The 26,409-nt window shown below is 43.9% G+C and overlaps 1 protein-coding gene across 4 annotated transcripts in view; it reads left to right on the plus strand.

Annotated features, from left to right (window-relative positions):
* Window positions 1-26,131, plus strand: part of LOC106855944 (potassium voltage-gated channel subfamily A member 6-like) — a 74,778-nt gene extending 48,647 nt beyond the window's left edge. The window contains exons 5-7 of one of the 4 annotated variants that reach the window (XM_088164811.1): window positions 5,267-5,375; window positions 25,025-25,204; window positions 25,815-26,131. The gene's annotated coding sequence lies outside the window, so the exon portion shown is untranslated. Of the gene's footprint in view, window positions 1-5,266; window positions 5,376-14,598; window positions 14,742-25,024 lie in introns of all 4 variants that reach the window. The other 3 variants (XM_088164809.1, XM_088164812.1, XM_088164810.1) reach the window with 3 other exon arrangements.
* Window positions 26,132-26,409: the final 278 nt, after the last annotated feature.

Raw genomic sequence — 26,409 nt, forward strand, 5'->3', positions numbered from 1 at the left:
CTGGGCCATTAAACACCTCCACAGTTAAGGGCAGCAGAGTTGTTTCATGGGCATGGATCCAGCAAAGAGTGCTTGAAACACATCAGGGGCATTGCTGCCTTCATTAAGACTCTGTATGTTTAAACAGCTGCCTGAGAGCACTGGTGGATGAAGCTTTACGTGTCCAATAAAGAGCCCTGAAGGTCGAGATTTGCCTCTGAAAGTAACTTTATTTGGTTTAAGCCATCCATCACATTGAAATAATGCTGTTGTTGGGTAGGAGACACAACTATTTTTATGGCTGCGTGTAATATTTTCCACTGTCACCAAAGTGCCTTTCTGAGTGATAAATGTGTAGATTTCCTGCTTTCCCGGGCCTGAAGGAGCAGAGGAGGGATGGTGGGATGCAGTGCCTTGTCCCTGTTTGTACAAGCAGTGCTGTTGGAATGGGGGAAGTGCCCAGGCTGTAACCTGGCAGTGCTCAGCATGCAGATGCCCTCTGGCAGGAGGCACATCAGCAGGATGATACAGAACAGGAACTTCTTGTTTACACTGCTCACCATCTGTATGAAATTTGTTCCATCTTCCCATCTGTGGGTGTAAATGGGAGTGCTGTACCTGCTTTACTCATTGTAGCCTTCAGAGAAACCAAAGTCTTCTCATTGTTCTGACATCACCTTTCTCTTACCTGGAAGAGCTGCTGTAATCTAGGCCTGCATGACACAGTGGTAACCACTTAGTGCTAGAAAGATGAAGGGAATTAGGCTATAAGTGGAAATGGATGGCTGATTCTATGCTGTAACTTGCTGAAGATTCACTGGGAGAAGTTTCACAGAATCACAGAATGTCCTGGAGTGGAAAGGAACCACAAGGATCATCCAGTCCAACTCCTGGCCCTACACAGGACAGCCCAAGAATTGCCATGTACCCAAGAGCATTGTCCAAACACTTCTTGAGCTCTGTTTGGCTTTGTGCTGTGAGCACTGCCTGGGGGAGCCCGTTCAGTGTCCTGCCAGCCTCTGGGGGAAGAAACTCTTCCTGAAATCCAGCCTGAGCCTTCCCTGACACAGCTCTGTAATAGCACTGGACCTTTCTGCTATTGTGGCACCCAAAGCTGTCCCAGCACTCGAGGTGAGGCTGTCCCAGCCCAGAGCAGGGCAGGACAATCCCTCCCTGGCCATGCTGGGCCTGGTGTCCCCAGGACAGGGATGTTCCCCCTGGCTGCCAGGGCACAGCCAGGTGCTGTATTAAACATGCCTTGTCCCTCCCTGAGGATACAGAAGTGACCATTATAATCGTTTCAGTGATGGTATCTTCTTCAGGTCACATGCTAATGCTGCAGTTTTCCTAGCAAAGGCCCATGCAATCCTCTGATGGCTTCACAAGGAAATTTATGCACAGGATGGAAAGGTCCGTGGAGCAGTGTCTCCAGGTGAAGCCACACTTTGCCTAGGTACTGTTTTTTCCAAACCAGTGATGACAGAGGGGACTGTAAGGTGTGAATGTGTAGTGTCTCCACTGCTAGCTGAACTGGAACTTCTTCAGTTTGGTCTCATTTCTTTGTTTGCAAGGTGGGAATTATGAAATTTGCCTGCTCTTAAACCAGCTGACACAGCTCAGTTGTTTATCCCCCTCAGACAGGGACAGTTCTGAAACACCTGCACACACCTACCCTGAGGCAAACATGGTGGCACCTGAGAATTCCCTCAGCAAAACCCTTCCCACTGCCTGCATCTGTGTGACATAGGAAGGCAGGGGGACGAGCAATTATTCTACACACCACATCTAGATCCAACAAACTTTCCTCTTTTTTTTTCTTTCCACCTGCATTTCAAGACCCAAAACACTGCCACAACTCTGGTGTTCCCCAGTGTCCTGAAATGCAAGAAAGGTATTTTCTTAAACAGTTTCTACCCTATTTGCTCCTCTCTGACAGATGAAGGTGTTTTTCCCCCTGCAAAAGAAGCAGTTCTTATTCTTTGTACTGTGAGCAGGTTTATATCAGGAGTGCTCCCAGAGAAGACTGGCAAAGTCTCTGGGAGCGTGGCCCCACTTTCTGTTTCTGGAGGCTTACATCTCCTTTTAGAAGCAGTGATTTTATGTATCTTGCCCTTAGCTTGACAGTTTGTTGGAGAAAGCAAGGCTTTGGCTCCACAGAGTGCCTTTGTCAGCACCCATCGTGCCAGGCCTGTATTTGCAACCAGCCCTTTCCAAAGCAATGGCTGATTCCTTCTTGTGAGATTTCTGCTGCCACACAGGTCCAAGGAGCTCATGTAGATGACTCTCAAACCCACATTTAACTCTACAAATACCATCAGTAGGAGTAATGTGCATATACTCTGAGTGAGGGAGGGGATTCTGCCCCTCTGCCCCGCTCTGCTGAGACCCCCCTGCAGGGCTGCACCCAGCCCTGGGCCAGCACAGCAAGGACAGGGAGCTGCTGGAGCCACGACAGAGCAGGGACACCAAGGGATCAGAGGGATGGAGCAGCTCTGCTGGGAGGAAAGGCTCAGGGAATTGGGATTGTTCAGCCTGGAGAGGAGAAGGCTTTGGGGTGACCTCACTGTGGCCTTCCAGTGCCTGAAGGGAGCCACAGGAAAGATGGAGAGAGACTCTTGACAAGGGCCTGCAGTGACAGGACAAGGGGCAATGGCTTCACACTGACACAGAGCAGGGTTAGATTGGATATTGGGAAGGAATTGTTCCCTGTGAGGGTGCTGAGGCCCTGGCACAGGTTTCCCAGAGAAGCTGTGGCTGCCCCATCCCTGGCAGTGTTCCAGGCCAGGCTGGATGGGGCTCTGAGCAAGCTGGGATAGTGGAAGGTGTCCCTGCCCATGGCAGGAGGGTGGAACTGGCTGATTTTTAACATCCATTCCAGCCCAAACCTTTCTGTGATTTTGTGATTTTCTGCAGTGCAGAGTAGCAGGGATACAACAACCATGTGGTGCAGGTGCTATTCCTGTGCATGCCTTTACCAAACCCTTTAGCCCTCCTCAGCTCAGCATCATCCCGAGCTGTTTATGTAACAAAGGATCTTTTTGGAGTCAGGAGAAAATCTTTATCCCTTGTTTTCTTCTCCAGCTGCAAGGCTGATGAATTTTCTTATGGCAACAGTTTCACTAGCACTTTTTGGAATATACGTAGACCCTGATGCACTGAGCTTTCTCTCAGGTCATTTCATGTTCCAATTCCCACTGAGCACTTACACTCAGACAGAAGTGCTTTGAAGAACAGGAGGCAAACCAAAGTGCATCGTGCTTGCATTGGATCCAAGGGTTCCCAGCATCTGAGTTGTTGAAAACACAGATTTTAGTAGATTTGGGGTTTTGCTTAGTGGCAGGGGGCATGTGTTGTACTTTATTGTATGTTACTGTTTTAAGAAATACATGATTTTAAGCCACGGAAATTTTCAGTGGAAAACTTATATTAAAATCCCAGTTGAGTTCATATGTTTAACTGTCTTACTGTTGATGGTTGGAAATGAATCAAAGGAATAATGGAATTTGGTTCACCCTATGGATATGCCTCTGTACCCACCAAATCTCAACAGACACCCAAACATGATCCTGTGTAATTCTCCATTTAGTTTTGCAGGGACATGAAGGATGAGCTCAACCCACTGTAGAGCAAATACTGGTGAAGAAAAAATGTCTCTCTTTGAAGGGAGTAAAAGGGATATTTTGCAATATACCTGTGCAAAACTATGGGAAGCCAGGATAAGTCCTTTGAAAAGTGGGAGCAGGTCAAAAAATCCTCATGCATATACAGCTTAACAAGCCAGCACAACCTTTGTGCACTTTTCCTCAGCGGAAAAAAAACCTGCTCGAGATTTCTTACACTGGCAGAGTTTTTTTACCCGTAGTGGGAGTTTGTTTACTTTTACACATTTGTAGAAGGTGTGAAAGAGCTTTTGTGGAAGAGATGCTGGTAGTGAGGTAATTCCAGGCAGAGTGGGGAACGTGACAGTCCTGCCATGCCTGCTGTCAGCCCTGGATTCACGGCTGCACGGCGCCTGTGCTTCCCACACCTACACCAAAGGCTCCTGTCCCTAATCCTCCTGCTCCCCACCCCTCACACTCACTCCTGACCGTCTCCCAGTTTCCCAGGCAGAATAAGAAATGGGAAGCACAGCCCGGGATTCCTGCAGCTGCTCCCCTGTGCACATCACTCCTTCCCTCCCAGCCTGAGAAAAAAGGCAGTTCCATGCCCCCACTCCTGTCACAGCTCCCAGAGACAGAGATTTGGGGTTCATTTTACTTTGGTGGCTGCCATCTTGCTGTCTGCCACATCTTGCAGTGGAATTTGAAGGATTTGGAGGCTGATAATCCCTGATAATGCTGGAGAGCAGCAAGCAATGGGCCCAGCTTGGCTGGGGGGGGTGTTTGGCTGCAAGGGACTGGCCACACTCTGCTGTTGTGGTCTGACAGTCTGATCCTCTCTGCTTGCAGTGGGAAGGCAGCCTGTGTGTGCTATTTACTTCCCTTTCATGCTCTAGCAGACTAGAAAACCTTTGGAAATGCACCAAGAATGCCTGTGTGTGTGTATTTAGTTCTAGGTGTGGAAATAAATATTCCACAGGCAGCACCTTGGGTGAAAGGCAAGAGACAAGGTCCTTTGCAGCAGGTTCTAGGGCTAACTGGGAGATAGGATGGGGAACCTAAGCTCTCCTCCCTTGTTCTTTGAATTCTTCCCTGCTTCTGGGTAGCCATGCCTGTACCTCCCCAGTCTTTGCCAGCTGTTAGAGACTGAGCTGGTGGATGCAGGGTAAGGAAAACATTCCTTTGTGTCCCCGGTAATGAATGAATGAATGAATAAATGAATAGATGTCAGGTTTTTTATCCATTTTGTGGCCACTAACTAACCTGTAATTCAGAGCTGCTGTCAGCTGAATCCAAACAGCTTTTGGTACTGCAGGTCCACCCCTTACCACCCTGAATGAACATCCTCCTGCTGGAATCTCAGATTTTAGACTCAGTGAAATTCAGTAACTCTAGATAATTTTCCTGTTTGGTCTTCTGAGCTTGCATGGAAATGGTGTTACTGTTTGCCTATTATTCCCTAGTAATTTAGAAGTACTATTATTCTATCCCCATAGCATTAAATTAGCTCCTCTTCTGCTCTGTGGAGAATCATTTTGCCCTAGCTATATTCCCTATTCCATATTCTGCCAAAATCCAGAAACTTCCTTTTAAAAAAATGCACAGCTTTCATTTCTAGTTTGCATTAAGGATAAGACCACGGAGAGAGGGAAGTGCCAGTGGTTGAATTCATGGCTTTGTTTTGACAGGCATCATCCTGAAAGAAGTTGTACACAGGAGCTTGTGGTGGAAATGAATCCTTGCAGGTGTCAGAAGGCAGACACTGAGACCAAAGCAGGCTTCTGGGCAAAGTGTGAGGTACAGAGCTTGTTCTATCAAAAAATGAGAAGTCCTTTCTCTATCCTGCTTAGAATCCACCGCTAGAAATGTAATGAATGTGCTCTTCCACCTGAGGAGGTACCATGGATTTATTTCTCCCTAGCAAGAATAATCTTTGTGTTCCTTATTCCCAGTCATATGGTCAAATTAATGTGTATGCCTTTTTGTGCTTCACACTAAACTCTGCTTTCTAAACTTTGCTTTGCAAAGGAGTTGTTTTTACATCATCTTTTCACCCCGTTGTCCTGTCTCTGCTGCACAGCAGCCTTTCTTTTGACTCTAATGTGTTTTAAGCAAGTCTTTGATAAGCCAGAATAGCAGCTGTCAAGGGATTCATGTTTTTCCTTCTGCAGCACGAACCAAAAGTCAGAGGCAGCCCAAAGGAGAACATTTGTTCTCAGTGCAGAGACAAAAAAAAACCTCAACAAACAAATAGAAAAATAAGTGGCAGCACAAGAATTTCAGCCAACTTTCCCTGCTCTCCAGGGTGGTTACAAATCAACTGGAAAAATACAGCCAAACATTGTCATCCCTGTTGGTGACAGATATGCTGAGCACAGGTCATTTACAAATCTTCCTTTATTTTTACTACTTAGGGGCATTTGCTGAATTGATTTCAATTTCTTCTTATTTTTTCCCCTTTAAATACCTACTGGCAGTAATTCACAAATAGCTTTAGATCCAGACCGCAGTAAGAGAAGGTAATTTATCACTTTTTTAAGCTAACACCGTGCTTGGACTGATGGCATTGAGGAGTGCATGGAGATGTAGTGGCTTTCATTAGGCCAGATGATAAAACTGGAAAATACAGGCAGGCTCTCTGTCCCCTCATCACACTGAGTGCTCAGTTTATTTTCATGTTCCTCCCATGTAATACCGCTGCAAATCTGCAGAAATCAATAGAGTTACATTAGCATAAAATTAGGGAGCCCCAGCAGTAAATCACGCCATGAGTTGTTGTTGATGAGCTCCAAAGCAGAGCTTTATTTCCTGCAAAGGTCAGGGTGGTGGATTGTGCAACAAATTTTACCTCCTCTGCTGCATGTTTATTGCTAAATGGCCTTTCACAAAGCAGCAAAATAGAACATATCTTACTCTTCCCACAAGCTGGAGGTTTTCTGAATTGAGTAAGATAAAAGTGAGGTCTTTCATCCTGCTGGATTTGGCAGCAAGGCTGTGTCTGTTACAATAAAGCTGTGTGTGATTGGGAGCATTCCTGGGAGCTGGAAAGTCACTGCCTGTGCTAGGAAAGAACTGATCTTTCCTAACTAGTCCTAACTCCAGTCTGTGGCAGCCATTTCCTGTTTAGGAGCAGTCTATCAGATCTGAGCCCTTCTTTAGCTCCTTTGAGCACAGAGCTGCCCCAGTCACTGACCAGAAGGGAAGTTTGGATGCCGTTCCTCACTCATGTCCTTTCCCTGCCCTGAAACAGAGCTATCCCTCTCTGCCAAGAGTCCCTGATGGATAGCAGCACCTTCACTTTTACACTCCTTGCTAAGTTAAAGAGGATTTCAGCAAGCTGGAAGACGAGGAAGCATTGATATGAATATTCACAACCCATTTGCTCTAAGGAGAATTTTATGGTTTTGAAGGTATTTAGCTGGTGAAAACTTTGAAGAGAACCAGTGTTTGCTGAAGTCAGCAGCCAGGGACACCTGTATTTGAGGGGATGAGCAGTAAAGTTAGATCTGACAGGCTTAAAGTTCACACTGAGGACTACAGTGGCCAAGTAAAAACGACTTGGGATGACTGTGTGAAGTTAAGGATGAAGCTCTGGCATTTCACATCATAAATTCTCTGACCTGGTGCAAACAGCAAGCATAAAAAGGGGGTGACAAACTGAAAGAGAGTAAAGGATTGGGAAGAAAGTCCAGAGACACCATGAAATTCAAAGGTTCACCCCACCTGCCACACAATGTCCACTGCTTCCTCTGCCTGTGGACTTTTTGTGGAACAGTGAGCCTGAGCTCCTGGACTCCATGAGGAGTGCCTGCAGGTGATAAGCCAACATCTCTGTGGTGAGGCCTGAGAACATAATACTCATGTTTCTTCAGAGTGGGTGTTTTATTTTTACAACCTCCTTTCCTGATCCTTAAGGACATTATAAGACACAGCTTGGGAGTGTTAGTCTACGGAAATTGCTCCTGCAAGCCTGACCTCAAGCCTTATGACTGTCCAAACCAAATAGAAACCCCATTAATTTTTTTTTCATTATTTTTTCCTTGGCCACAGAAGTACTCAGGAGCCCAGACCAGTAGGAATCCAGGCTGAAAATACAGCAAACTATTCAGACTGCTTCCTTGAGAGGTCACAGGGAAGACAGAAATCTTTTAATTTACATTTTAAATATTTGTACAGCATAAAAGAACATTAACACTGAAAAACAGAGGTCTGAAAAGCTGAAAAATGCCAGAACTGGAGTAATTTGTACTACACAGAGGTTTTCGAAACTTTTACAGTGAGAGAAAGGCAAGATCTGAAGGTTTCCTCTGAGGTAACAGAGCCAGCCATGGCTGGGACAGTCACCAGGAGACCTGGGGATGAGATCTTGTCTGCCCTCTTCAACGTGCCCTATAAGTGCCCCAGCTCCAGAGGCACTGCTGTGTCTCACTCCTTCCTACTGCAGCTGCTCTGCTTTCCATAAATAATTAAATATTCATTGAGGCAGGGACCTGAACCTCAGTTTCCCACATCCTGTGTGAACGCCTGAACAACAGCACTGTCAAATCAATCTCTTGCAAAACGCTCTCCTCTCTCAGCAAGTGTTTAAGTATTTATGCAGGTTAGATATGCTCTAGCAGGGAAAACTGTGAAACACCTGCCCTGGCCTAGAAAGATCCCTTTGGATGTGGCTTTACTCGAGTAAAGGAGGGACAGCAGACTCAGGTTGAAGTTCCCTGCCTAATCCAGGTGTTGAGAGATAAACACACTTGCTATATTGAAGGAAAATAGACTCTTTAATACCACTTTTTATCAGGGTTTTCCTCCTGGACACAGGATTCTGCATCCCCAGAGTTTTCACTGAATGAAAACATTGCCATTAAAGGTTTCTTTTTGCCATAGTGATATTTTATAGCAGAAATTTTGCTAAAAACTCCTTAACAAACAACACAAACTAGGGCTTACTGCCGCCTGGCATGCTGGTTAAATTAACAGCAAGCAGCACACACAGACCAACTATCTTCTGCACAAGCCTTCTGCAGGGAATAGAAATTCTTTTATTGAGGAAGATGCAGGGAGAGGATGCCAAATTTTATCTGCTGGATTTCATATCTGTGCTGGGAAGAAGAGCAGAGCTTAAGAGCTAAAGCTGTGTTTGCAGACAGAGTGACCAAACCCAGCCTGGATGTCTCCTGAGAAACAAACCCAATGGGAGTCAGCCCAGTTTTATCAGGGTCTGGGTTAAATTTCCAGCTTTGCCTCTAATGATCTCATTTGCAAAGCTGAATGCTGCCTCCCTGACCCCTTCATAGAGTCATGGAATGGTTTGGGTTGGAAGGGACCTTCAAGATCAGTCAGTTCCACTGCCTGCCATGGGCAGGGACACCTTCCACTATCCCAGGTTGCTCAGAGCCCCATCCAGCCTGGCCTGGGACACTGCCAGGGATGGGGCAGCCACAGCTTCTCTGGGAAACCTGTGCCATTCTCACAGGGAAGAATATCTTCCTGATATCCAACCTAAACCTGCTTTCTGTCAGTGTGCAACCATTCCCACACAGCTCTGCCATCACATTACAAAAGGGTTTGTAAATTGGCTGGGAGGAAGAAACGGAAGTGAGGAAATGAAAAGGAGGTATTAGTGACAGAAGATATGAATGAAAGACACACGAGTAACACAGAGGGATGACAGAAAATAACAAAAACCCTTTAACAAAAACCCTTTAACACAGCTCAGGGGTTATGCAGCAGCACAGGGCATGTTCCAATATTTTGGCCATGTCTCAGATGGATACACACCTGGACTCCTCACTGAAAATCGAGGGGACCCTGTTGGCACCAAGCAGACACTGCAAGAAAAATGCAGGATTACCCTTGTTGTGGGCTGATTGCAAAGCTGGAAGGTGCTTGTCTGAGGACTGGGATGCCCTGTACTCCAGGCTGGGGTCTCAAGTCTTTATAGGGGCGAAATAGCACCCTCACCCTGAGGCACCAGGGTGCTCTTGAAGAGAACTCTGTTCATACAGCACTGCCTTGGGACTTCTGCTTGGAGATTCCAAACCTCCACAGGGATGCACAGCCTGATGTTTGACATGCCTGGAGATGGCAGAGGGGCACCTGTTGGATACCAAATATTGGGAAAGATTAAAGGTCATGGCAAAGGGGGATACAGAGCATACCGAGGGTAACTCTGAGAAGGAGGAAAGAAGGGATGCTGAGAGTGCAAGCCTAGCTGATGGCAACAGAAAGGGGAGGTAAGGTGAAGGAGAGTCTGCAGCACGGTGGGGTATGGAGGAAGGTGAATTTGGGAAAATAAAACCACTGTGAAGTGGAAGGGAAGGGCTGAGGTTGAGAACAGATTGAGAAAGAAGGGAGCAGACAAGAGAGGGAGCATGCAGAATAGACATTTGTATGGTTAAATGAAGAGCCTGGGACTCAGAGAAAGACCTGAAAGAGAAATTCAGGGTGTGCAAAGTAAAGATGACAACGTTGAAGAATGTGGGGTGGGGGGTTGCAGGGAGGGGGGTGGATGCTACTGTGTCAGTCACAGCACTTTTATTTCCATGGGAATGTAAAAATCCTAAGAGACAGGAGTTCTATCAGTTCTCTGCTGTAGGGAAACACCTTTGGAACCTCCTGCTAAGGTGCTTAGCATATTCACCACCCAGGCATCGGTGCTAGATGAATACTTCCAGGCTGCCTTGTTCCTAGGGAGAGGGTGCTTGGGGTGGGGACAGAAGGAATGATTCAGTACAAATAAATTAGATCCCTGCTTCGATTTAACCTCTAGAGAATTTGCTCCTTGTATGGGAAAGCAGCATCCTAGTATAACACAGAGCTACAAATCCCCCCTTCCCTGCTGTAACACAATCCATCCCATACTCACCAGCTTATCTGTTACAGCTCCTTGTTAGTGGTGGTTAGTCCTTTTATTGGCATTAACTGCCCTGTGTAAACAAGACCTGCGAACCAGAGACAAGAACAAAAGACTTCCCACCCCAGCCTGAATGTAAAACTGCTGCACGTGGTCTTGTTCCCACTGGTACCAGTGATAACTTTCTTGCTGATTTAAGTGGCAGCAGACTCCAGGCTTCCTAAAAGGAACCTCCAGAAACAGCATCTGCAGAGAACATTTTTCTCTTCTCCCCACTCCCAAAGTTGTTGTTCTTCTTCAAGGACAAATACACACAAAGTCATTAGGAAAAAATGCTGTGACAGTGCGTGAGAAGTTCAGTCTCCAGAAGGGTGGGCAAAATACATTTCCTGTGAGTCTCAGGCTACATGTTACATTTGGAGAAAGCTGCAGGAGTTGGTACAGCTCTCCCAGGACCCAAAGGTTATTTGTTTATTAAATTAATTTTAACTCTCCTTCAAAGATGCCTTTGAGCCCCTGCTCTGAAATTCTCCTGCAGGTGGGACAAACCTGGAACCTCAGCAGGTAGGAGGCACCTGGTTGAGTGTTGTCTGCACCATAGAACCCCATGGCTTCAGGTGAGGGGACCTTTCGGCAGGAGGTTCTGAGCCTCTCTTCTAACAGGCTGCAAGGGTTTGGAAGGGCAGCACTTCATTAATTCAGCACTGCAGCTTTCTGCACATTTCTTTTATATGCTGCTAATAATCTGCTAAGATTTTCAAATTTCACCTCAGAGGTTTTAATGCTGTCAGGCTCTACACCCACTTTTGCTGAAAGAAACATTCATTATAGCTTTTTATGTTGAACTTGCATCCTCAGAAAGCAACACAGTAGTTCCCCTTAGGAATATTCTGCCCTTCAAAACCCAGTTTCACTGTGACCAGCATGGTCAAAGGTAGCACTGTTCAAAGGCTGGACTTGATGACCTTGGAAGTCTTTTCCAACCTAATTGATTCTGTGGGTTATGATATTTTATGGGTTTTTAATGTCTAATAATCCTGTCTGGTGGTAGAAATTGTGCATCTTTTGGCATTCAAAGCAGTTGCAAGGCAGATGTATTCCTTGTATTCCTATGCAAAACTTGACTTGAGCTCCCTCATCATCCACAGGCTTTTGTTTGGGTTTTTTATGGGACATAGAAACACACCTTTGGAGAATCAAGGCTTTCAGGGCTGGAATGAGTGGAAGGGAAGCATTTCCACTGGCATGCTGGCCACAGCACGGCCAGGGTGGTGGCAGAGATACACTAAATCACATTAGTTCTTAAATCTTTATATTTCATACTGCTTTGGGGAGGAATATTGGGGGGGGGGGGGGGAAGGAATTCACCATCTCTCTCCTCTGCAACCCCACTGCAAATCTACCCCTGTGTGACAAAGTTGCATCTTCCCATGAGGCAGTACAGGAAAACAGAATATGATAGAACAAGAATTCTGGTGCATGGGACAGAGCTGCCCTTAGGCAGTGTTAACTTGTCTTACTGACATTTAAATGGCCTAAATGAAGATGACAGAGATGTTAGTGGCATGATGTGAAGAATTGTTCTGTAGAGGAATGCGTTGTTCTTTAGAACAATTTATATTCAGCACAGAGAATTAAGCATAAGTGGGTTTAACATGAGGCTCACATGTCATCATTTTCCAGCTCTTATTATCTGTGGTGTGACTAATGCAGGACTATTCTTCATCTGTGCTCATGACTAACTTATCCCTGTCCTGTATCCCGCTGCAGAGCCTTGTTCCAAACTGCCACTCAGAACCTTGACTGCTGCTCCATGTCCCACAGAAACAAAGTGCCCAGCAGTGTGTCCAGTCTCTCTTTTCTCATCCTGGGAGAGCATTTGGGCATTTCCCAGAGAGGGAGAGACCACAGATTCCCTTACTGGGGAAATCCAGCTCAGGAGGAGCACTGCCTGCTGGCCTGCTCTTCTCTACCATTCTCTACCCTGTGAGGGAGGGGATTCTGCCCCTCTGTCCCCCTCTGCTCAGCCCCACCTGCAGAGCTCCTCCAGCCCTGGGCCAGCACAGCAAGGACAGGGAGCTGCTGGAGCCACGACAGAGCAGGGACACCAAGGGATCAGAGGGATGGAGCAGCTCTGCTGGGAGGAAAGGCTCAGGGAATTGGGATTGTTCAGCCTGGAGAGGAGAAGGCTTTGGGGTGACCTCACTGTGGCCTTCCAGTGCCTGAAGGGAGCCCACAGGAAAGATGGAGAGAGACTCTTGACAAGGGCCTGGAGTGACAGGACAAGGGGCAATGGCTTCACACTGACACAGAGCAGGGTTAGATTGGATATTGGGAAGGAATTGTTCCCTGTGAGGGTGCTGAGGCCCTGGCACAGGTTTCCCAGAGAAGCTGTGGCTGCCCCATCCCTGAAAATGTTCCAGGATCGAGGAAGCTCCAAACAACCTGTCCAGTGGAAGGTGTCCCTGCTCAAGGCAGGGGATTGGAACTGGCTGATCCTTAAGGTCCCTTCCAACCCAAACCATTTTGTGATTCCGTGAGCATTGTTGGAAAGTTTTAAAATTCCTCAGACAAGGACAGGCACGTTTGCTGATGCATTTTATGTTGGATAAGAAAACAGCTGATGAGACTGCAATGAATCTACAGAGTTGGAATGATTGGCTCAGTTGACTGCTTTCCTTCTGCTCTGGGTGTTAGCATCCCAGAAGATGCTGCACAAACTGCTACTAGATAGATAGCAAATATGTTATTAAGTATGGTTCTTCACTGCTCCAGGACAGAAGTAGTGAATGAGTGCTGGACCATTTCCACACTGAATTCCATGATAAAAGGATTTTTGTACATTAAAAATTCTTTTCAGTGTCAAGAGAATGGACTTAAATAAAGCTGGGAAAAATGTATTCTGAAGAAATAATAACATTTCTGCCTCCACTTACTTTTGGAGAACTGCTGGCCAACTCAGGCCATTTTACAGGGAAAATACTAAAAGGTATTCCAACAAACAAATTTTGCAAAAAGCCTGAATAAATTTCTGGGGAAAACTGGGGAAAATAATTAGAAATATTTTTTCTGAGAACCAGATTTAGATTTGTGGTTTAGTCAAATGCTTATTATGCAATTTTTTTAACCTTCACCATTTTAGCACATATTACATACATTCGTTGAACTTCTCCACTTAAAATCAGGTATGTTCTAAATCCTCCTGGTTATCAGAATCCTGAGTTAACCATGTCTCCAATGGAGTTAGCCAAACCCACCTCATTTCAGAACATCTTTTCCACAGAACAATTTGTTAACACTATCACATTTCGTGCAAAGGTCTCATGATAGAGGATAATGTATTAATTGTTGTTTAATATTCCACTACTTCTTGATTAAAGTAAAAGTAGATCCTTTAAAATTCTATCTGAAACATCAGAAAGTCTCCTTTTTTTTTTCTTCCCACATGCACTAAAAGAGAGGCTTCCATTTGACCTGGAAAATCAAAATTTAAAGGGAGGAACAGGGAGCTATTGTTCACATTTCCATTACCTTCTGGTTTCAAAGTAAAATGGCAAATAAATAAATTATTAATTAACAACATGATTTCAGGCAGACCTGAGTAGGAGTTCCCTCTTTCTGTTTGGCAATTAAATTAATTAGCCCCTTATCTTGCAAAGCTTAATTGTGTGCCTGAGTCATGTGAGACTTGATATTCATGCTGAAAGTTAAATTCACTTATCAGGGCTTGCAGTGCTGAGCTTTCTTGGGCAAAGGCAAGGCAGCAGACACACGGGCAGGGTTTAATGGGATGTTGGGAACGGCAGGATGATGAGAGAAGAGGTGAAAAATCACCAGCTGACAAGAACTGGGGAGTAGGTGGGTGGTTGAGCTCAGCCTCCAAGTGAGCATGACTGGAAAGGAGGCTAATGACTTTCATTTGTCTGGCACAGTGCCTGTGGAAGATGGCAAAGAGTGCAACTAAAAGTTGTGCATTGTCCAATCTCCCTGAAAAGCAGGCATTTCTAAGGCTCAGAGGACTGCAGAGGTTGAGAGGAGAGCTGCAGCTATAAGGAACATCATATTTTCTTTAAAAATTCTATCCCACAAATATTCTATGTCATTCCAGTTTGTTTCCCGATAACACTGCCTATTTTATATTTTGTATTTTATATTTTTTCACTTGGACAGTTATTTTAAAAGAGCTGCAAGATCCTAGTGTTGGAACTTCTTTTTTCCATGTGTGTAAGGAAGCCAGGATCAAATCCCACTTTTACCACACTGCTGTGTGCTGATAGCCAAGGCAGAGACAGGCTGATGTGTCCAGCTTTCAGGTGTGTATCCCATGTTGTGTGTGATCAATCCATGTCTCAATTTTCCCATAAAACATCCTCTCTACCTTCTTAGATTGTGAGATGTTTAGGCAGGGATTCATCTGGACTGCTTCGTTGCTACCACAAACCAACATATTAAAAGTTCACTACCTCACAGCAATGTCAGGAATCAACAGATAAATTATCTGCTTCCTTAACTTTATGGGAAGGCAAAAATATTCAAAGCTTTAAAAGTTAAAACGGCCTTAAAGGAGATGTAGATATAAATCACTTTTTTTGTTTGTTTGTTTGTTTGTTTTTGTGAGAGGAATAGAAGGTAATTATTTCAAAGAGAACTTTAAAATAAAAGAATATGACCTTCAAGAACTAAATATGTGATTGGCAAAGGGGGGCATATAGGGAAGAACAATAAGAAAGCTATCAAACAGCAGTTATAGCCTCACATGTTCCCTGAGGACTTCTTAGACTTCTTGAGGAATTTTCTGTTGATAAATTCCTGCTGTGATCCAAATCCTATAGCATGATTTATGGTCACAGAATCGCAGAACTATTTGGGTTGGAAGGGGAAATCATCCAGTCCAATCCTCCTGCCAAGGCAGGGCCACCCCCATGGGTGCCATCCCTCCACCAGACACACACAGCTAAATGCAAATACTGTTTTTTTCTGGCTTAAAATTGAGATGGAATTACTTTAAATCTGCAAGTCCTATGGGTACCTCCTATAAAATGGGGTTCTTCAGTTCTGTCAAGTGAAAAGGCTTCTGGATAAAAATAAATGACACTTTTCTCTGCATTTCCTGACATGCTGCTTACTCTACTGTTTAACCTTCTGCCTTGCCTTCAGCATCTTCCCTCCTCTGGTCACAATCCATAGTTTTAAAGGCACATTGCTGATGCCTTAAAATCTCTTTGTAGTTCCTTATAGAAGAGGTGATGGAGTACTACGTTCTTTGTTTACTTGATTGATTAAAAAACTTGGTAGGTAAAAGAAAAAATCTACTCAGGCATAAAAATTTACTTTAAATTAAAAAAAAAAAAAAAAAAAAAGAAGAAAAAAAAGGGAAAAAAGGAGAGAGATTGTTCCAGTCTGGAACAAAATGTTTCATTACAGCAACAACAAATAGCAGTGGGGTTTTTTTAGAATTACTCAGATTGAAATGGTTCACAATAAAAATTTTAAACTCAGGGTGGGGGAATACAAGAAAACTTCCTTCATCTGATTTTTCTTAGAAGGGGGTTTGAAAATCCAAGTTAAAAACCCAATTTTGATGAGCAAGTGTTTTAGCTTTGGGCTTAAAAGACAATTTGAAATATGTTCACCATACTCATATTCCCAATTCTAGGGGTGTCCTCTCTCTGAAGAGGTTGTGTTGGAGGCTTGATATCTGTGCTCTGCACTGCAGCAGATGCATTAGGATCTCTCAGCCTTTACACAGAGCAAATCCACGGCTCCACTGGCCTATAAACTCTGGAAATTAATGACATGACAGCCTCAGGAAATAGTGCTTCAGATATGCAAGCGCCTCATGGGAGGAACTCATTACTGGAGTTACAGTAAATTGCCACTGTGAGTGAATGCTGGAGGAGCTTCCCACACTTCATAAGCTTGATCTTGTCTGATTTCAAGGGCTAAGTGAGTTTTGGCATGATTAAATACTAGAAACTGTGGCCATCTGAGAACACTTGGGCTTCCAGGCTTCTTCCATGCATTTGTGGGGATAGCAGAGCACAGAGTGCATTGTAGCAGCTTTCTCAGGTTTTGGTTATTGGTTTGTGTTAAATGAAAGTCCAGCTGCTGAGCTAGGCAAGTACATTCTAGTCGAGACCCTGCTGCTCAAATTTTGGGCTGGTTTTATATATTTGGGAGCTGCTGGGATTTTGAGGATGTGGGGGTGCAAAAAGCCCTACTATAGATATTTTATTTTTGGTCCCTTGCAGGCTCAGTGCATTTGACTAAATATACATCAAGAAAGAAGCCAAGATTGAACAGCTGCTTGCTTTGCTGGATAAGACCTATATGTTCATTTTAAAAGCTATTTTTTGCCTGACTTAATATTAACTGACATTAATAGCAAAGTTAACTATCCTGAAAACACCCTGCCCTGAGGTGTCATCATCTCAAAAAGCTTTTTCAAACTGAAATTAAATCAGTCAACAATTAAAGTGCCATAAGGACAAAAGGTGCCTCATGTGTCACACCAGATTAGACAAAGTGTTTTGTGCTGGCTACGACTTCCCTTTTCACCATCACAGTGCTTGCCTCGTTCATTGTGGCTCTCCTCAAAATCAAGCTCTCAGCCCTAGGTGTGAAAGTTCAGAATTGCAGTTGTCATCCAGAGAGGATGGCAAATTCCCTTTTCCTCTTCCCAACGGGCTGGTGAAAGAAAGGTGAGCACTAATGCTGGGAACATGGGCAGTGTGTACCCTTGTGCTGGCCTGTTCAGACACACATTTGATATGGATACAGCACTGATGGAAAACAGGGGGGTTCTGCTTGTTTTTATGAAGATTAGTGGTGTCCATCTGTGGTCTTACACTGCTTAACTGCCTGTTTTTAAAGATATTTGTAGCAGAGAAATGAACTGTAAAAAAATAAAATGCTGCCTTAGTAACATTTCAAGTGCTGGTGGGAAAACAATGGAAAAATGTATTAAAGAGAACATTTCCCAGCCCAGAATGTGATGGGCTGGCATACTAGGATTAAACTTATGTTCAACTATTGCTAAATTGGCAAAATACTAACCTGCACCTTTCTAGTCCCTGTCCTGCCATTTAATGTGAGTTGTTGCAGGTTTAATGCAAGAATTAGTGGACAGGATTCTCTGCCACAGGGATGTGCCACTGCAAGGTCATGAGCTTTCTTTAAGGCTTAAAAGTGAAAACACCACCCACGAATATTCAGGAATACTCAAATATTGGTATATTCGGTGTTCATTACAAGTTTCTGCTCTGCTGACTGCATGACCCAAGCAATACTGTGTCCTTGAAAATATTTTTTTTTCCTCCTCCTCTTTGCCATCTAGAAAACATGAGTCTTAGTCTGCACTGTCATATTTCAAATGCCTCTAAACCAGAGCTCTGCAGGAAATGCTAAATTTTGGTTCAGCATCTTAATGCCTGGTGCTTTAGCTCAGCAGAGGGAAGGAGGAGACAGATATGAGGGGGCCAAAATCCTTCCCAACTGCAGCTCACTGGGCTCTGAGTGAGAGCTTTTGTGTGCATTTTTCACATTGTGAACCACTCTGCATCACACTGGGAACTTCAGAGGAATTTCTAGCAGCATGGGCAGACTGTGACTGTGGTCCAGCTGCCTTCATTTGGCTGCAAAATTAAATTTCTGTTCTTAGAAAATTGAAGAACATCACTTATTCACCTTTCTAATAAAGGTATTCAGGTGTGCATGTGACACCAGAGAAACAAGGAGTTTCTCTGATAGATGTGCTGATTTGCTGATAGACACATCCATTTCAAAATTTCTCAAAATCCAAGGGCAGCAGGATGAACGATGTTGAGGGAAGGCTGTCCTTAACAGGATCATATCTTCTGTGCACTTGAATGGCTCAAAACTTCTGCCTGTTGGAAATGACACCTCTCTGCAGAAGCAGTTTAAACACATATTCAGCCCTGGATAGGTCCCTCCTGACTTCAGTGTTTCTTAACTTGGGGATAACATCTAGATCTGATTAAAAATACAAGCAGAACTACATCTCTTCTGCCCCAGCATCTGTTTTCCTTCTAATCTGCTCATTGCTAACAATCCTTTTGGAGTCAGATAAGATCTATTTCTGTTCTACAGTGAAAAGCTCAAGTAGAAATACAACCAATTTTGTGAGGAAATTTAGGCTCACATCTGCATTAAGAAAGGGCATGCAATTAGAAAGATCATTCGTTGTTTTAGTCGGTTTGTATGATGGGGTAGATAAAGTAACGAATTAAAATCAATCTCTTAATGGAAATGGAAAAGGAAAAGACTTCCATCTTTCCAAAAACTTTTTGTTTGCTTTGTTTGACTTCATTTGGTTAAGTTTGGTTTTGCTGGGAAGAAAAGATTTGCAGGTGAACAGTTCTTCCCCAGACTTTTTTCTGGAGGATAACTCTGGTGAATCTGATCAGACAAATTTTTTTGTTGTCCTTCCCTCTCATTTCCAGAGGTAGATGCTCCCATGCTGGAATCCCATAATGGGACTAGAGCAAGTCTGTAAGTCCACATTAACAGGGACATCACCTGCAGGGCTGCACCCAGCCCTGGGATCCCAGCACAGCAAGGACAGGGAGCTGCTGGAGCCAGGACAGAGCAGGGACACCAAGGGATCAGAGGGATGGAGCAGCTCTGCTGGGAGGAAAGGCTCAGGGAATTGGGATTGTTCAGCCTGGAGAGGAGAAGGCTTTGGGGTGACCTCACTGTGGCCTTCCAGTGCCTGAAGGGAGCCACAGGAAAGATGGAGAGAGACTCTTGACAAGGGCCTGGAGTGACAGGACAAGGGGCAATGGCTTCACACTGACACAGAGCAGGGTTAGATTGGATATTGGGAAGGAATTGTTCCCTGTGAGGGTGCTGAGGCCCTGGCACAGGTTTCCCAGAGAAGCTGTGGCTGCCCCATCCCTGGCAGTGTTCCAGGCCAGGCTGGATGGGGCTCTGAGCAACCTGGGATAGTGGAAGGTGTCCCTGCCCATGGCAGGGGGTGGAACTGGCTGATCTTTAAGATCCCTTTCTAACTCAAACCATTGTGTAATTCTGTGATTCTTTGATTCAGTTTGCCATATCCTCAGTGGCTCAGGCTTCATCACCTTGGCTGCAGCACCACGGCAATTCCTGGTGTTTGAGGCAATTTACTGCAGCTCTGACTCAGGTGTAATGAAACGGGGACAGCAGCATTACCTGACTTCAGGAGGAGCAGGAAATGGATTATTTTGAGAATCCCTCTTTGAGCAGTTCTGGTTGTGACCAGCACAAAAGGCAATGGAATCAGCCTAGGTCCGTTTTTATAAGGTGCTGGTTTTATACGGTGGGAGCTGAAGCACATCCATTTCATTAGGCTGGATGAAGGGGTGCCCTGTGAACACTGTTAGTGGACACTGTGGTGTTGACAGCACTACCTCCCCAGTGACACAAACCCATCTCCTAATCACTCATGCTCTCTAAGAGATCAATTACATTTTTCTCAAGTGTTGTAGGACCATTAACCTTAGCTTACTGCTCAAATTCAGTGTGGTTAATTATAGCCTAAGTATCTATGCTTTCCTCTTGCAATGGCAATGGGATATGGGGATCTGCACTCCTTCATACCCTGCAGTGGTGCACAGGAGTGTTGTGTGCTGCTAAACAGCTGCCATTTCCTGCTCTGGGAGTTTCCCACAGAGGGAGATGCTGGAATTAATAAAACCAGCTATTTTTCTGTGTATATTCAGTGTCAGTGGAAGTGAGTAGGGATACAAGCAACAAATAAACATGGGCTGGAAGGTATAAAACATTTCAAAGCAGTAGAAACATAAACATTCTTTTTGTAGACAAGTCAGCAGGAATATAAAATAGCCTCAATATCAAAATCTACCTTTTTATATCCTTACTGATCAAGCCTTTGAATTGCAGTTTGCTGAACAAACTAAGAGTGGCTCTTTCAACTGATTTCCTGTTCAGCTGACATATCTCTGGCCTCTTTCATGTGGTCCCTCTCATACACATTTGCAGTCACCTGATACTGCTGTTCCTAGACAGGAACAGTAGTTGTTGTCTAAAGCCTTGTTGTGCCCTCCTCAGTGTCACACAGAAACAGAGCCTCAATTTCCACCAAGAGCTACAGTACTGATGATTTCTTTTTATTCAAATTTTTTTATTGTTTTTGCCCTTCAGAAGCAGTTCTGCCCAAAATGAGAAGCTGTGTCTTGGTAGAAAATTACCTGGGCATCCAAGGGACCTTGATTATGGCCAGGAGTCTGGACAAGCTTCAATGGAAAATAAGGAGGAAAAGAGATTATCATGTCACTCCTGTCCTGTGACACAGGGAGCACACGGGCTGCTGGGGCCTTGGCAGGTTTCCCCTGCTCTTGCCACAGAACTGTTGGGCCTTACTCATCCTTTGTGAATCACTGTTTGCTGTACACAGAACTTCACAGCACTTACAGCAACCAAAATGGAGTGAATCACCTGGTTCTGATGTATTTGTTGATATCCACATTCTGTAAGAGTCACTTACTGGATTCAGGAGAAGGACCTGATGAACCTCACTTCACTCTACTCACCCACAGTCCTCTAAAGATTTCATAGACCCTGCAATGCTGCTGGTGCCCTGCAACTCTTCTCCACCCAGAGCATACTCCTCTCATGTGCAGCTGGATCAACCCTTCCTAGATTTTCTTCTTGACTTTCTTTTTTCTTGACTCACCATGTGCCAGGAACCCTTCCTCACCTTTCAGCCTTTTCGACTGCCAAATATTCACTTATCTTGTGTGTTTCCCTCCTCATCCTGGTCCTGCTCTGCTGCTGCTGCTGCAGAATAGAAAGATCTTGAGGCAGCAAAATGAAATGGTGCTTTTTGTGAGATGTGCTGGAAAGAAGGGCTCTGAGTAAGTTCTGAATCATGAGAAATTTGAGATTCAGAAGGCATTTCCCTCAGAGGAAGCATTTGAGCTCTGTGAGTTTAGGCCAGAAGAGGAACTAGTTTGTGTCTCCTAAACTTTATGGTGACCTGTGCAGGGAGCTGCACGATTTTCCTGGCTCAGGTGGGATGGAGAGAGGAGGCAGGTAGGACTGATATAACTCTGAGGCAATGCCTGGCCAACATGCAGGTGGAGGGTGGGAGGTGCTGCATCCCTGGTTTTGCTTCCACTGCCCCCACCCTGGTTCTGATTTTGCTCTTGGCAGTGAAAACCTTGGGCATTTCCACTGAGTGATAGAATTTAGGCACAACCACGAATAGCAAGCCAAGATTTTGACCCCTTTGCAAGTACAGCCTAAGAAATTGAGCTCATGTTGAAGGACATGGGTTAGCCAGTGATAAACTAAATTTCCATAGCACTGGCTGCTCCAGAGCCCTCCCAGCAGCAGAAGCATCATTTTTCTGTCACTGAAAGAACACCAGAGCCCAAAAAAAGGAGCCTGTACATGTTTATTATTCTACCAATGTTCTGAAAGTCAAATTTGAAAACATCACCTCTTACCAGGCTAAAATATCTCCTTCCCATTTCTGACAGTATTTTGTCCCTCTCCCTAAGTCTAATCAAGGGGTAAACCTCTGAAAGTACTCAGATGCAATACAGTGTAACCATCATTACTGTGTTAAAAAGTCGATGCATGGAAGCCTCTTAAATAGCCAGCTTGGTAGCATTTATTGGGATTTAAGAGCTTACTGTAATTATCATGTCCAGTAACTGCCTGGATTGATGTGTGAGGGGGAAAGAAAGGAAGCTGGAAGCATGTCTTGTCAGGGTGTGCACAAGATCAATGAATGGATGGATGGGCAGATATGAGTGGATAAACATGTATTCTTTCAGGTAATTTTATGTTTTCCCAGCTGGCTCTCCCTGTTCTTCTGACATGCCTTGCAACAGATCTGACCAAGGTTAGGCCCATTTCTGGATTGAGATCATGATGTGATTTAGCCCAATCTTCATGACTATCATTTTTCAGTGCCTACATACTTCTGGCAACTTAATTTTTCCATGAGATTGTGTGTGGGTTTGGTTTTTTTTGTTTTTTTTTTTGTTTTGTTTTGTTTTGTTTTGTTTTGTTTTGTTCTGTTTGCCTTTTGTTTGTTTTTTTGTTAGTTTGTTTTGGTTTTGTATTTGTTTATTTGGTTGGTTGTTTTTTCGTTTTTTTTTTTTGTTTGTTTGTTTGTTTGTTTGGGGATTTTGGGATTTTTTTGGTTTGTTTATTTATTTTTTTGGTTTTTCCCCCAAAGAAAATGCTGCCTTAACAGGTGAGTTCCTAGTATACAAATCAAAATCACTGTAGAAAGCACATTTCACATGACTCTGGAAGCTTGTAGCCACAGAAAAGTTACAGCACATTCCCAGCAATACACTTTTCTCTCTTGGAAGTTCATTACCTTGCTCATGGTCTCTTCCCATCCATCCCACTGGGTTGGATCTGTCCTTTTGGCCCTTTCTATGGTAGAAATTTCTTGCTTGGTCTCTGTTGCAAACCACAAAAAAACCTGAAATGTCCTAGCTTTTTGGGTCTTCACCACAGTCTAAGCCAGACATCCTCTCTTATCATCCTATTATTTCTAGCCAGGTGATTTTTGTCTTTTTTTCCTGAGAGAAAGAAAATAAAAAGAAAGTCTTGTTTTAATTAATCTTTTCCTAAGGTAACTTTTCTGCCTTGAAGTCGAGTGAAAAGTAATTTTCAGGATAATGGAGTCACATTATTTGGTGAACTTGCCACTACTAATGTAGCCCTTCTGAAGTGTAAAATGGATTTTAAATTTATGGAAAGTCCAGCAAGAAATGTCCCATATAGATTCATGCCCCTATTAGATTCTTCTGATATAGATCTACCTTCCCTCAGTCTATGAAAGAATGGAAATGGGATTTTGATATTTTCAGGTTCAAAGCAGCCTGAGACTAGACATGGATTTTTTTTTTTTTTTAATCTGGGATTTTCATTGAGCTCTCGAATGTTTATTTCATATTCTTTATGATCTATGCAGGGCTTCCCCATCTGCCTTTCCCTTATTCCCTTAGATCCTCCCATCATCTGTCTTAGGGGAGCCTGGCTGCCACAGCAGTCTCTGATGAGATTAGTCACAATAAAGCTCAGAGTTAAGCTCCTTGCACTCAAGCCTGGGAGAGCTGGTAATATCATCCAAAGAGCAAAAGGCTCAAGCAATGTTTGGCCTGTGTTGTTTCATTCAAATTATGGCTTGAAGGGGTGGTGGGCAGATGTGGTTTTATCACCTGGAACCACTTTCCCAGAATCACAGAATGGTTGGAATGAACTTCAAATATAATCCAGTTCCAAGCCCCATCCAGCCTGGCCTGGAACACTGCCAGGGATGGGGCAGCCACAGCTTCTCTGGGAAACCTGTGCCAGGGCCTCAGCACCCTCACAGGGAACAATTCCTTCCCAATATCCAATCTATCCCTGCTCTGTGTCAGTGTGAAGCCATTGCCCCTTGTCCTGTCACTCCAGGCCCTTGTCAAGAGTCTCACTTCATGTTCTCTCTCCTAGTAAACCAGTAGGAATTTTCTGCAGTTACATCTTCTCCACTTTTTTATCATCCCACAGTGGTGCTGTGTGTTGCCCTGTGAATTAAAGTGTGTTATTTTGGCTGTGACTAGATAAACATTATATGACATATTTTGTAATCCTCTCTACAGTAGGATGCCCTGGCATGACTTTCAATGGCTTCACACTAAGAGCAGGTTTAGATTGAAAATTATGAAGAAATCCTTGCTAACAAAAGGTAACACTTTGAAGCAAACAAGCCTTTTTGAGATCATATTTTGACATATAGCATCTACTTGGGAAAGTCACAGAAAGAAAATGTCACACGGCAAAATACTCCAAGGTACAATTTAAGTTTAGGCCACTGAACTTTGCACCCCTGCTCTCTATGGACAAGAAAGCTCAAATGAAGAGCCTGTGTGAAAGGATTTTTCCTATTTCCACATCCATCTTTGCACATTTGCATTGTACAAGCAGATCCCTGAAGGCTAACCCTGCATTCAAAGGATGCACTTAACACAAATTGCTTCTGGCAGGGAAGCTATTCCTAGCTTACCTTGAACAGGTAATATTCTAAAATCAGCTTCATTTAAGCCTGAAAAATACACAGAAGAGGTTTGAGAAAAATATATGACATTTAACTGTGGTTATTTTCATTTTGGGGTGCATTGGGTTTGCAGGGCACAGTTTTGGTGGTGGGGGTAACAAGCTGCTGGAAGCTTCCCTTGTGTCCAACAGAGCCAACTCCAGGTGGCTCCAGCATGGATCTGCCACTGGCCAAGGCTGAGCCCATCAGGGATAGGGGTAGCACCTCTGGGAGAACAGAAGGGGAAAAATCCCACAACTGCACAGTGGTAGCTGGAGACAGAAGTTCAGTGTCTAAAAACCAATAAATATTTAGGAAAATACCTGTCTCCAAGGATCTGAGGTATCTGAATGTGTCAATCTTATGCACTGAGTAGATAAATCTTTAGAATTAACCATCAGATTTCTATCCAGACTTTCCTGTTTTAACTGAGTCTTGTCTTAGACACCATACTGAAGCCTGTTCTCCTGTAATTTACACTGTCTTTTTTATCTAAATCCAAATGGCCGATGTTTGTGTTCCCCCATGCAGGGACTTCTGTGTCCAGCAGGTTCTTGCAGCTCAGGAAAATAAAATGGATTCTGGAAGCTTTGGAGAGTTTAATTACTGTGCTTTGAAATGCACCTCCAGCTGTCCATCCTGAATTTCTGCTCTTGCTTCACCCATAGTAAAAGCAGCACAGGAAAACACTCTCTTTCCTTAACTTCTCAGGTTTGTACTCCAAGATAATCAACTTAAACTTCTCAGCTAGGTCAGTTTTTTCTAGGTACACACTACTGCTTGCTATTTCTGTTGTACAAACACAGGCATGAAAATCCTGATTTACATGAGTAAAAAATCCAGCACAGCTCAGCAAAAACACTGCAGAGCCTAAATGAATGTCACTGAGTTGGGAAAGGTAATTTTGACCGGAAGTGACTTGAATTTTCTGTGCATTTGGAAATGCAAAATGATCCCTTGGACTTAGCTGAAATAGCTTGCGTGGGATTTGATTTGTTTTCGAATCAAACCAAAAATTTCTTAAGGATGTATCACAAGTATGCAGCAGGATAGCACACTGCTGATCTGTAATAATTCAGGTCCTGACACAAGAACATGAAAGGCACATTTTAGCTATGATGTTTTCATATCCCCTTCTTTTTCCTGTTGTTTGTTTTGAATGCATGAGCTTTTCTGGGGGGAATGTTGAAATGTTGGTATCTCTTGCATAATTTGATTTACAAAAGAGCATTGCATTTACTCTACGTGGTATCAGAAATGCTGTTTTCTTTGAAAACTTTGTCAAGCTCCCTGGAAAATGATGGTGCTGTCTATCTTTTAGTCCTGCTCACCTACCTGCTGCTGGAGGCTGCTCCTTGAGGCTGCAGCTGAACTTCCTGACTCTTTTTTTCACTCTTCTGGCATCCTCAGTGAGGAGCAAATCCATCAGAAGCCGTGACTTTGCACTGCACCAAGAGCTGGAATCTGGCTCCACAGCTCCCTTCTGCCACAGCCACAGGGCAAAAGAGCACAAGAGGGATTTCTGTAAAATTCTTCAAGTCTTGGAACAGGAACCATCATCTTGAAGTGTCCATCCCTGTTTATTTTCTAAGAGTGATTCAGACTTTAAGAGGGAAAATAAAGCTGTGCTGTTATTTATGAAGCTTCGGTTGTTGTTTTGAACACATTCAAAATATCATTTTGAAGACAAAATAAGTGGCCCATGGAAAATGCTACTTACATCTGAAAAATAGGAAATTGGAAAATCCTTCCTTCATAAAATATGAGTTTTAACTTAGTGTGGGCCTGAGCAAGTTGAAAGCTCTTGATTTGCCTTTATTGAAACGATGAAAAGCACATAAAGGGAATGAGAAATAAAATGGATATTTTTAATTGAACTAAATCTACCCATGGATATCTTGTGCATTCCTTGCTGT

The sequence above is a fragment of the Sturnus vulgaris genome, chromosome 5, assembly GCF_052056855.1.
Source record: "Sturnus vulgaris isolate bStuVul1 chromosome 5, bStuVul1.hap1, whole genome shotgun sequence".
NCBI lineage: Eukaryota > Metazoa > Chordata > Aves > Passeriformes > Sturnidae > Sturnus > Sturnus vulgaris.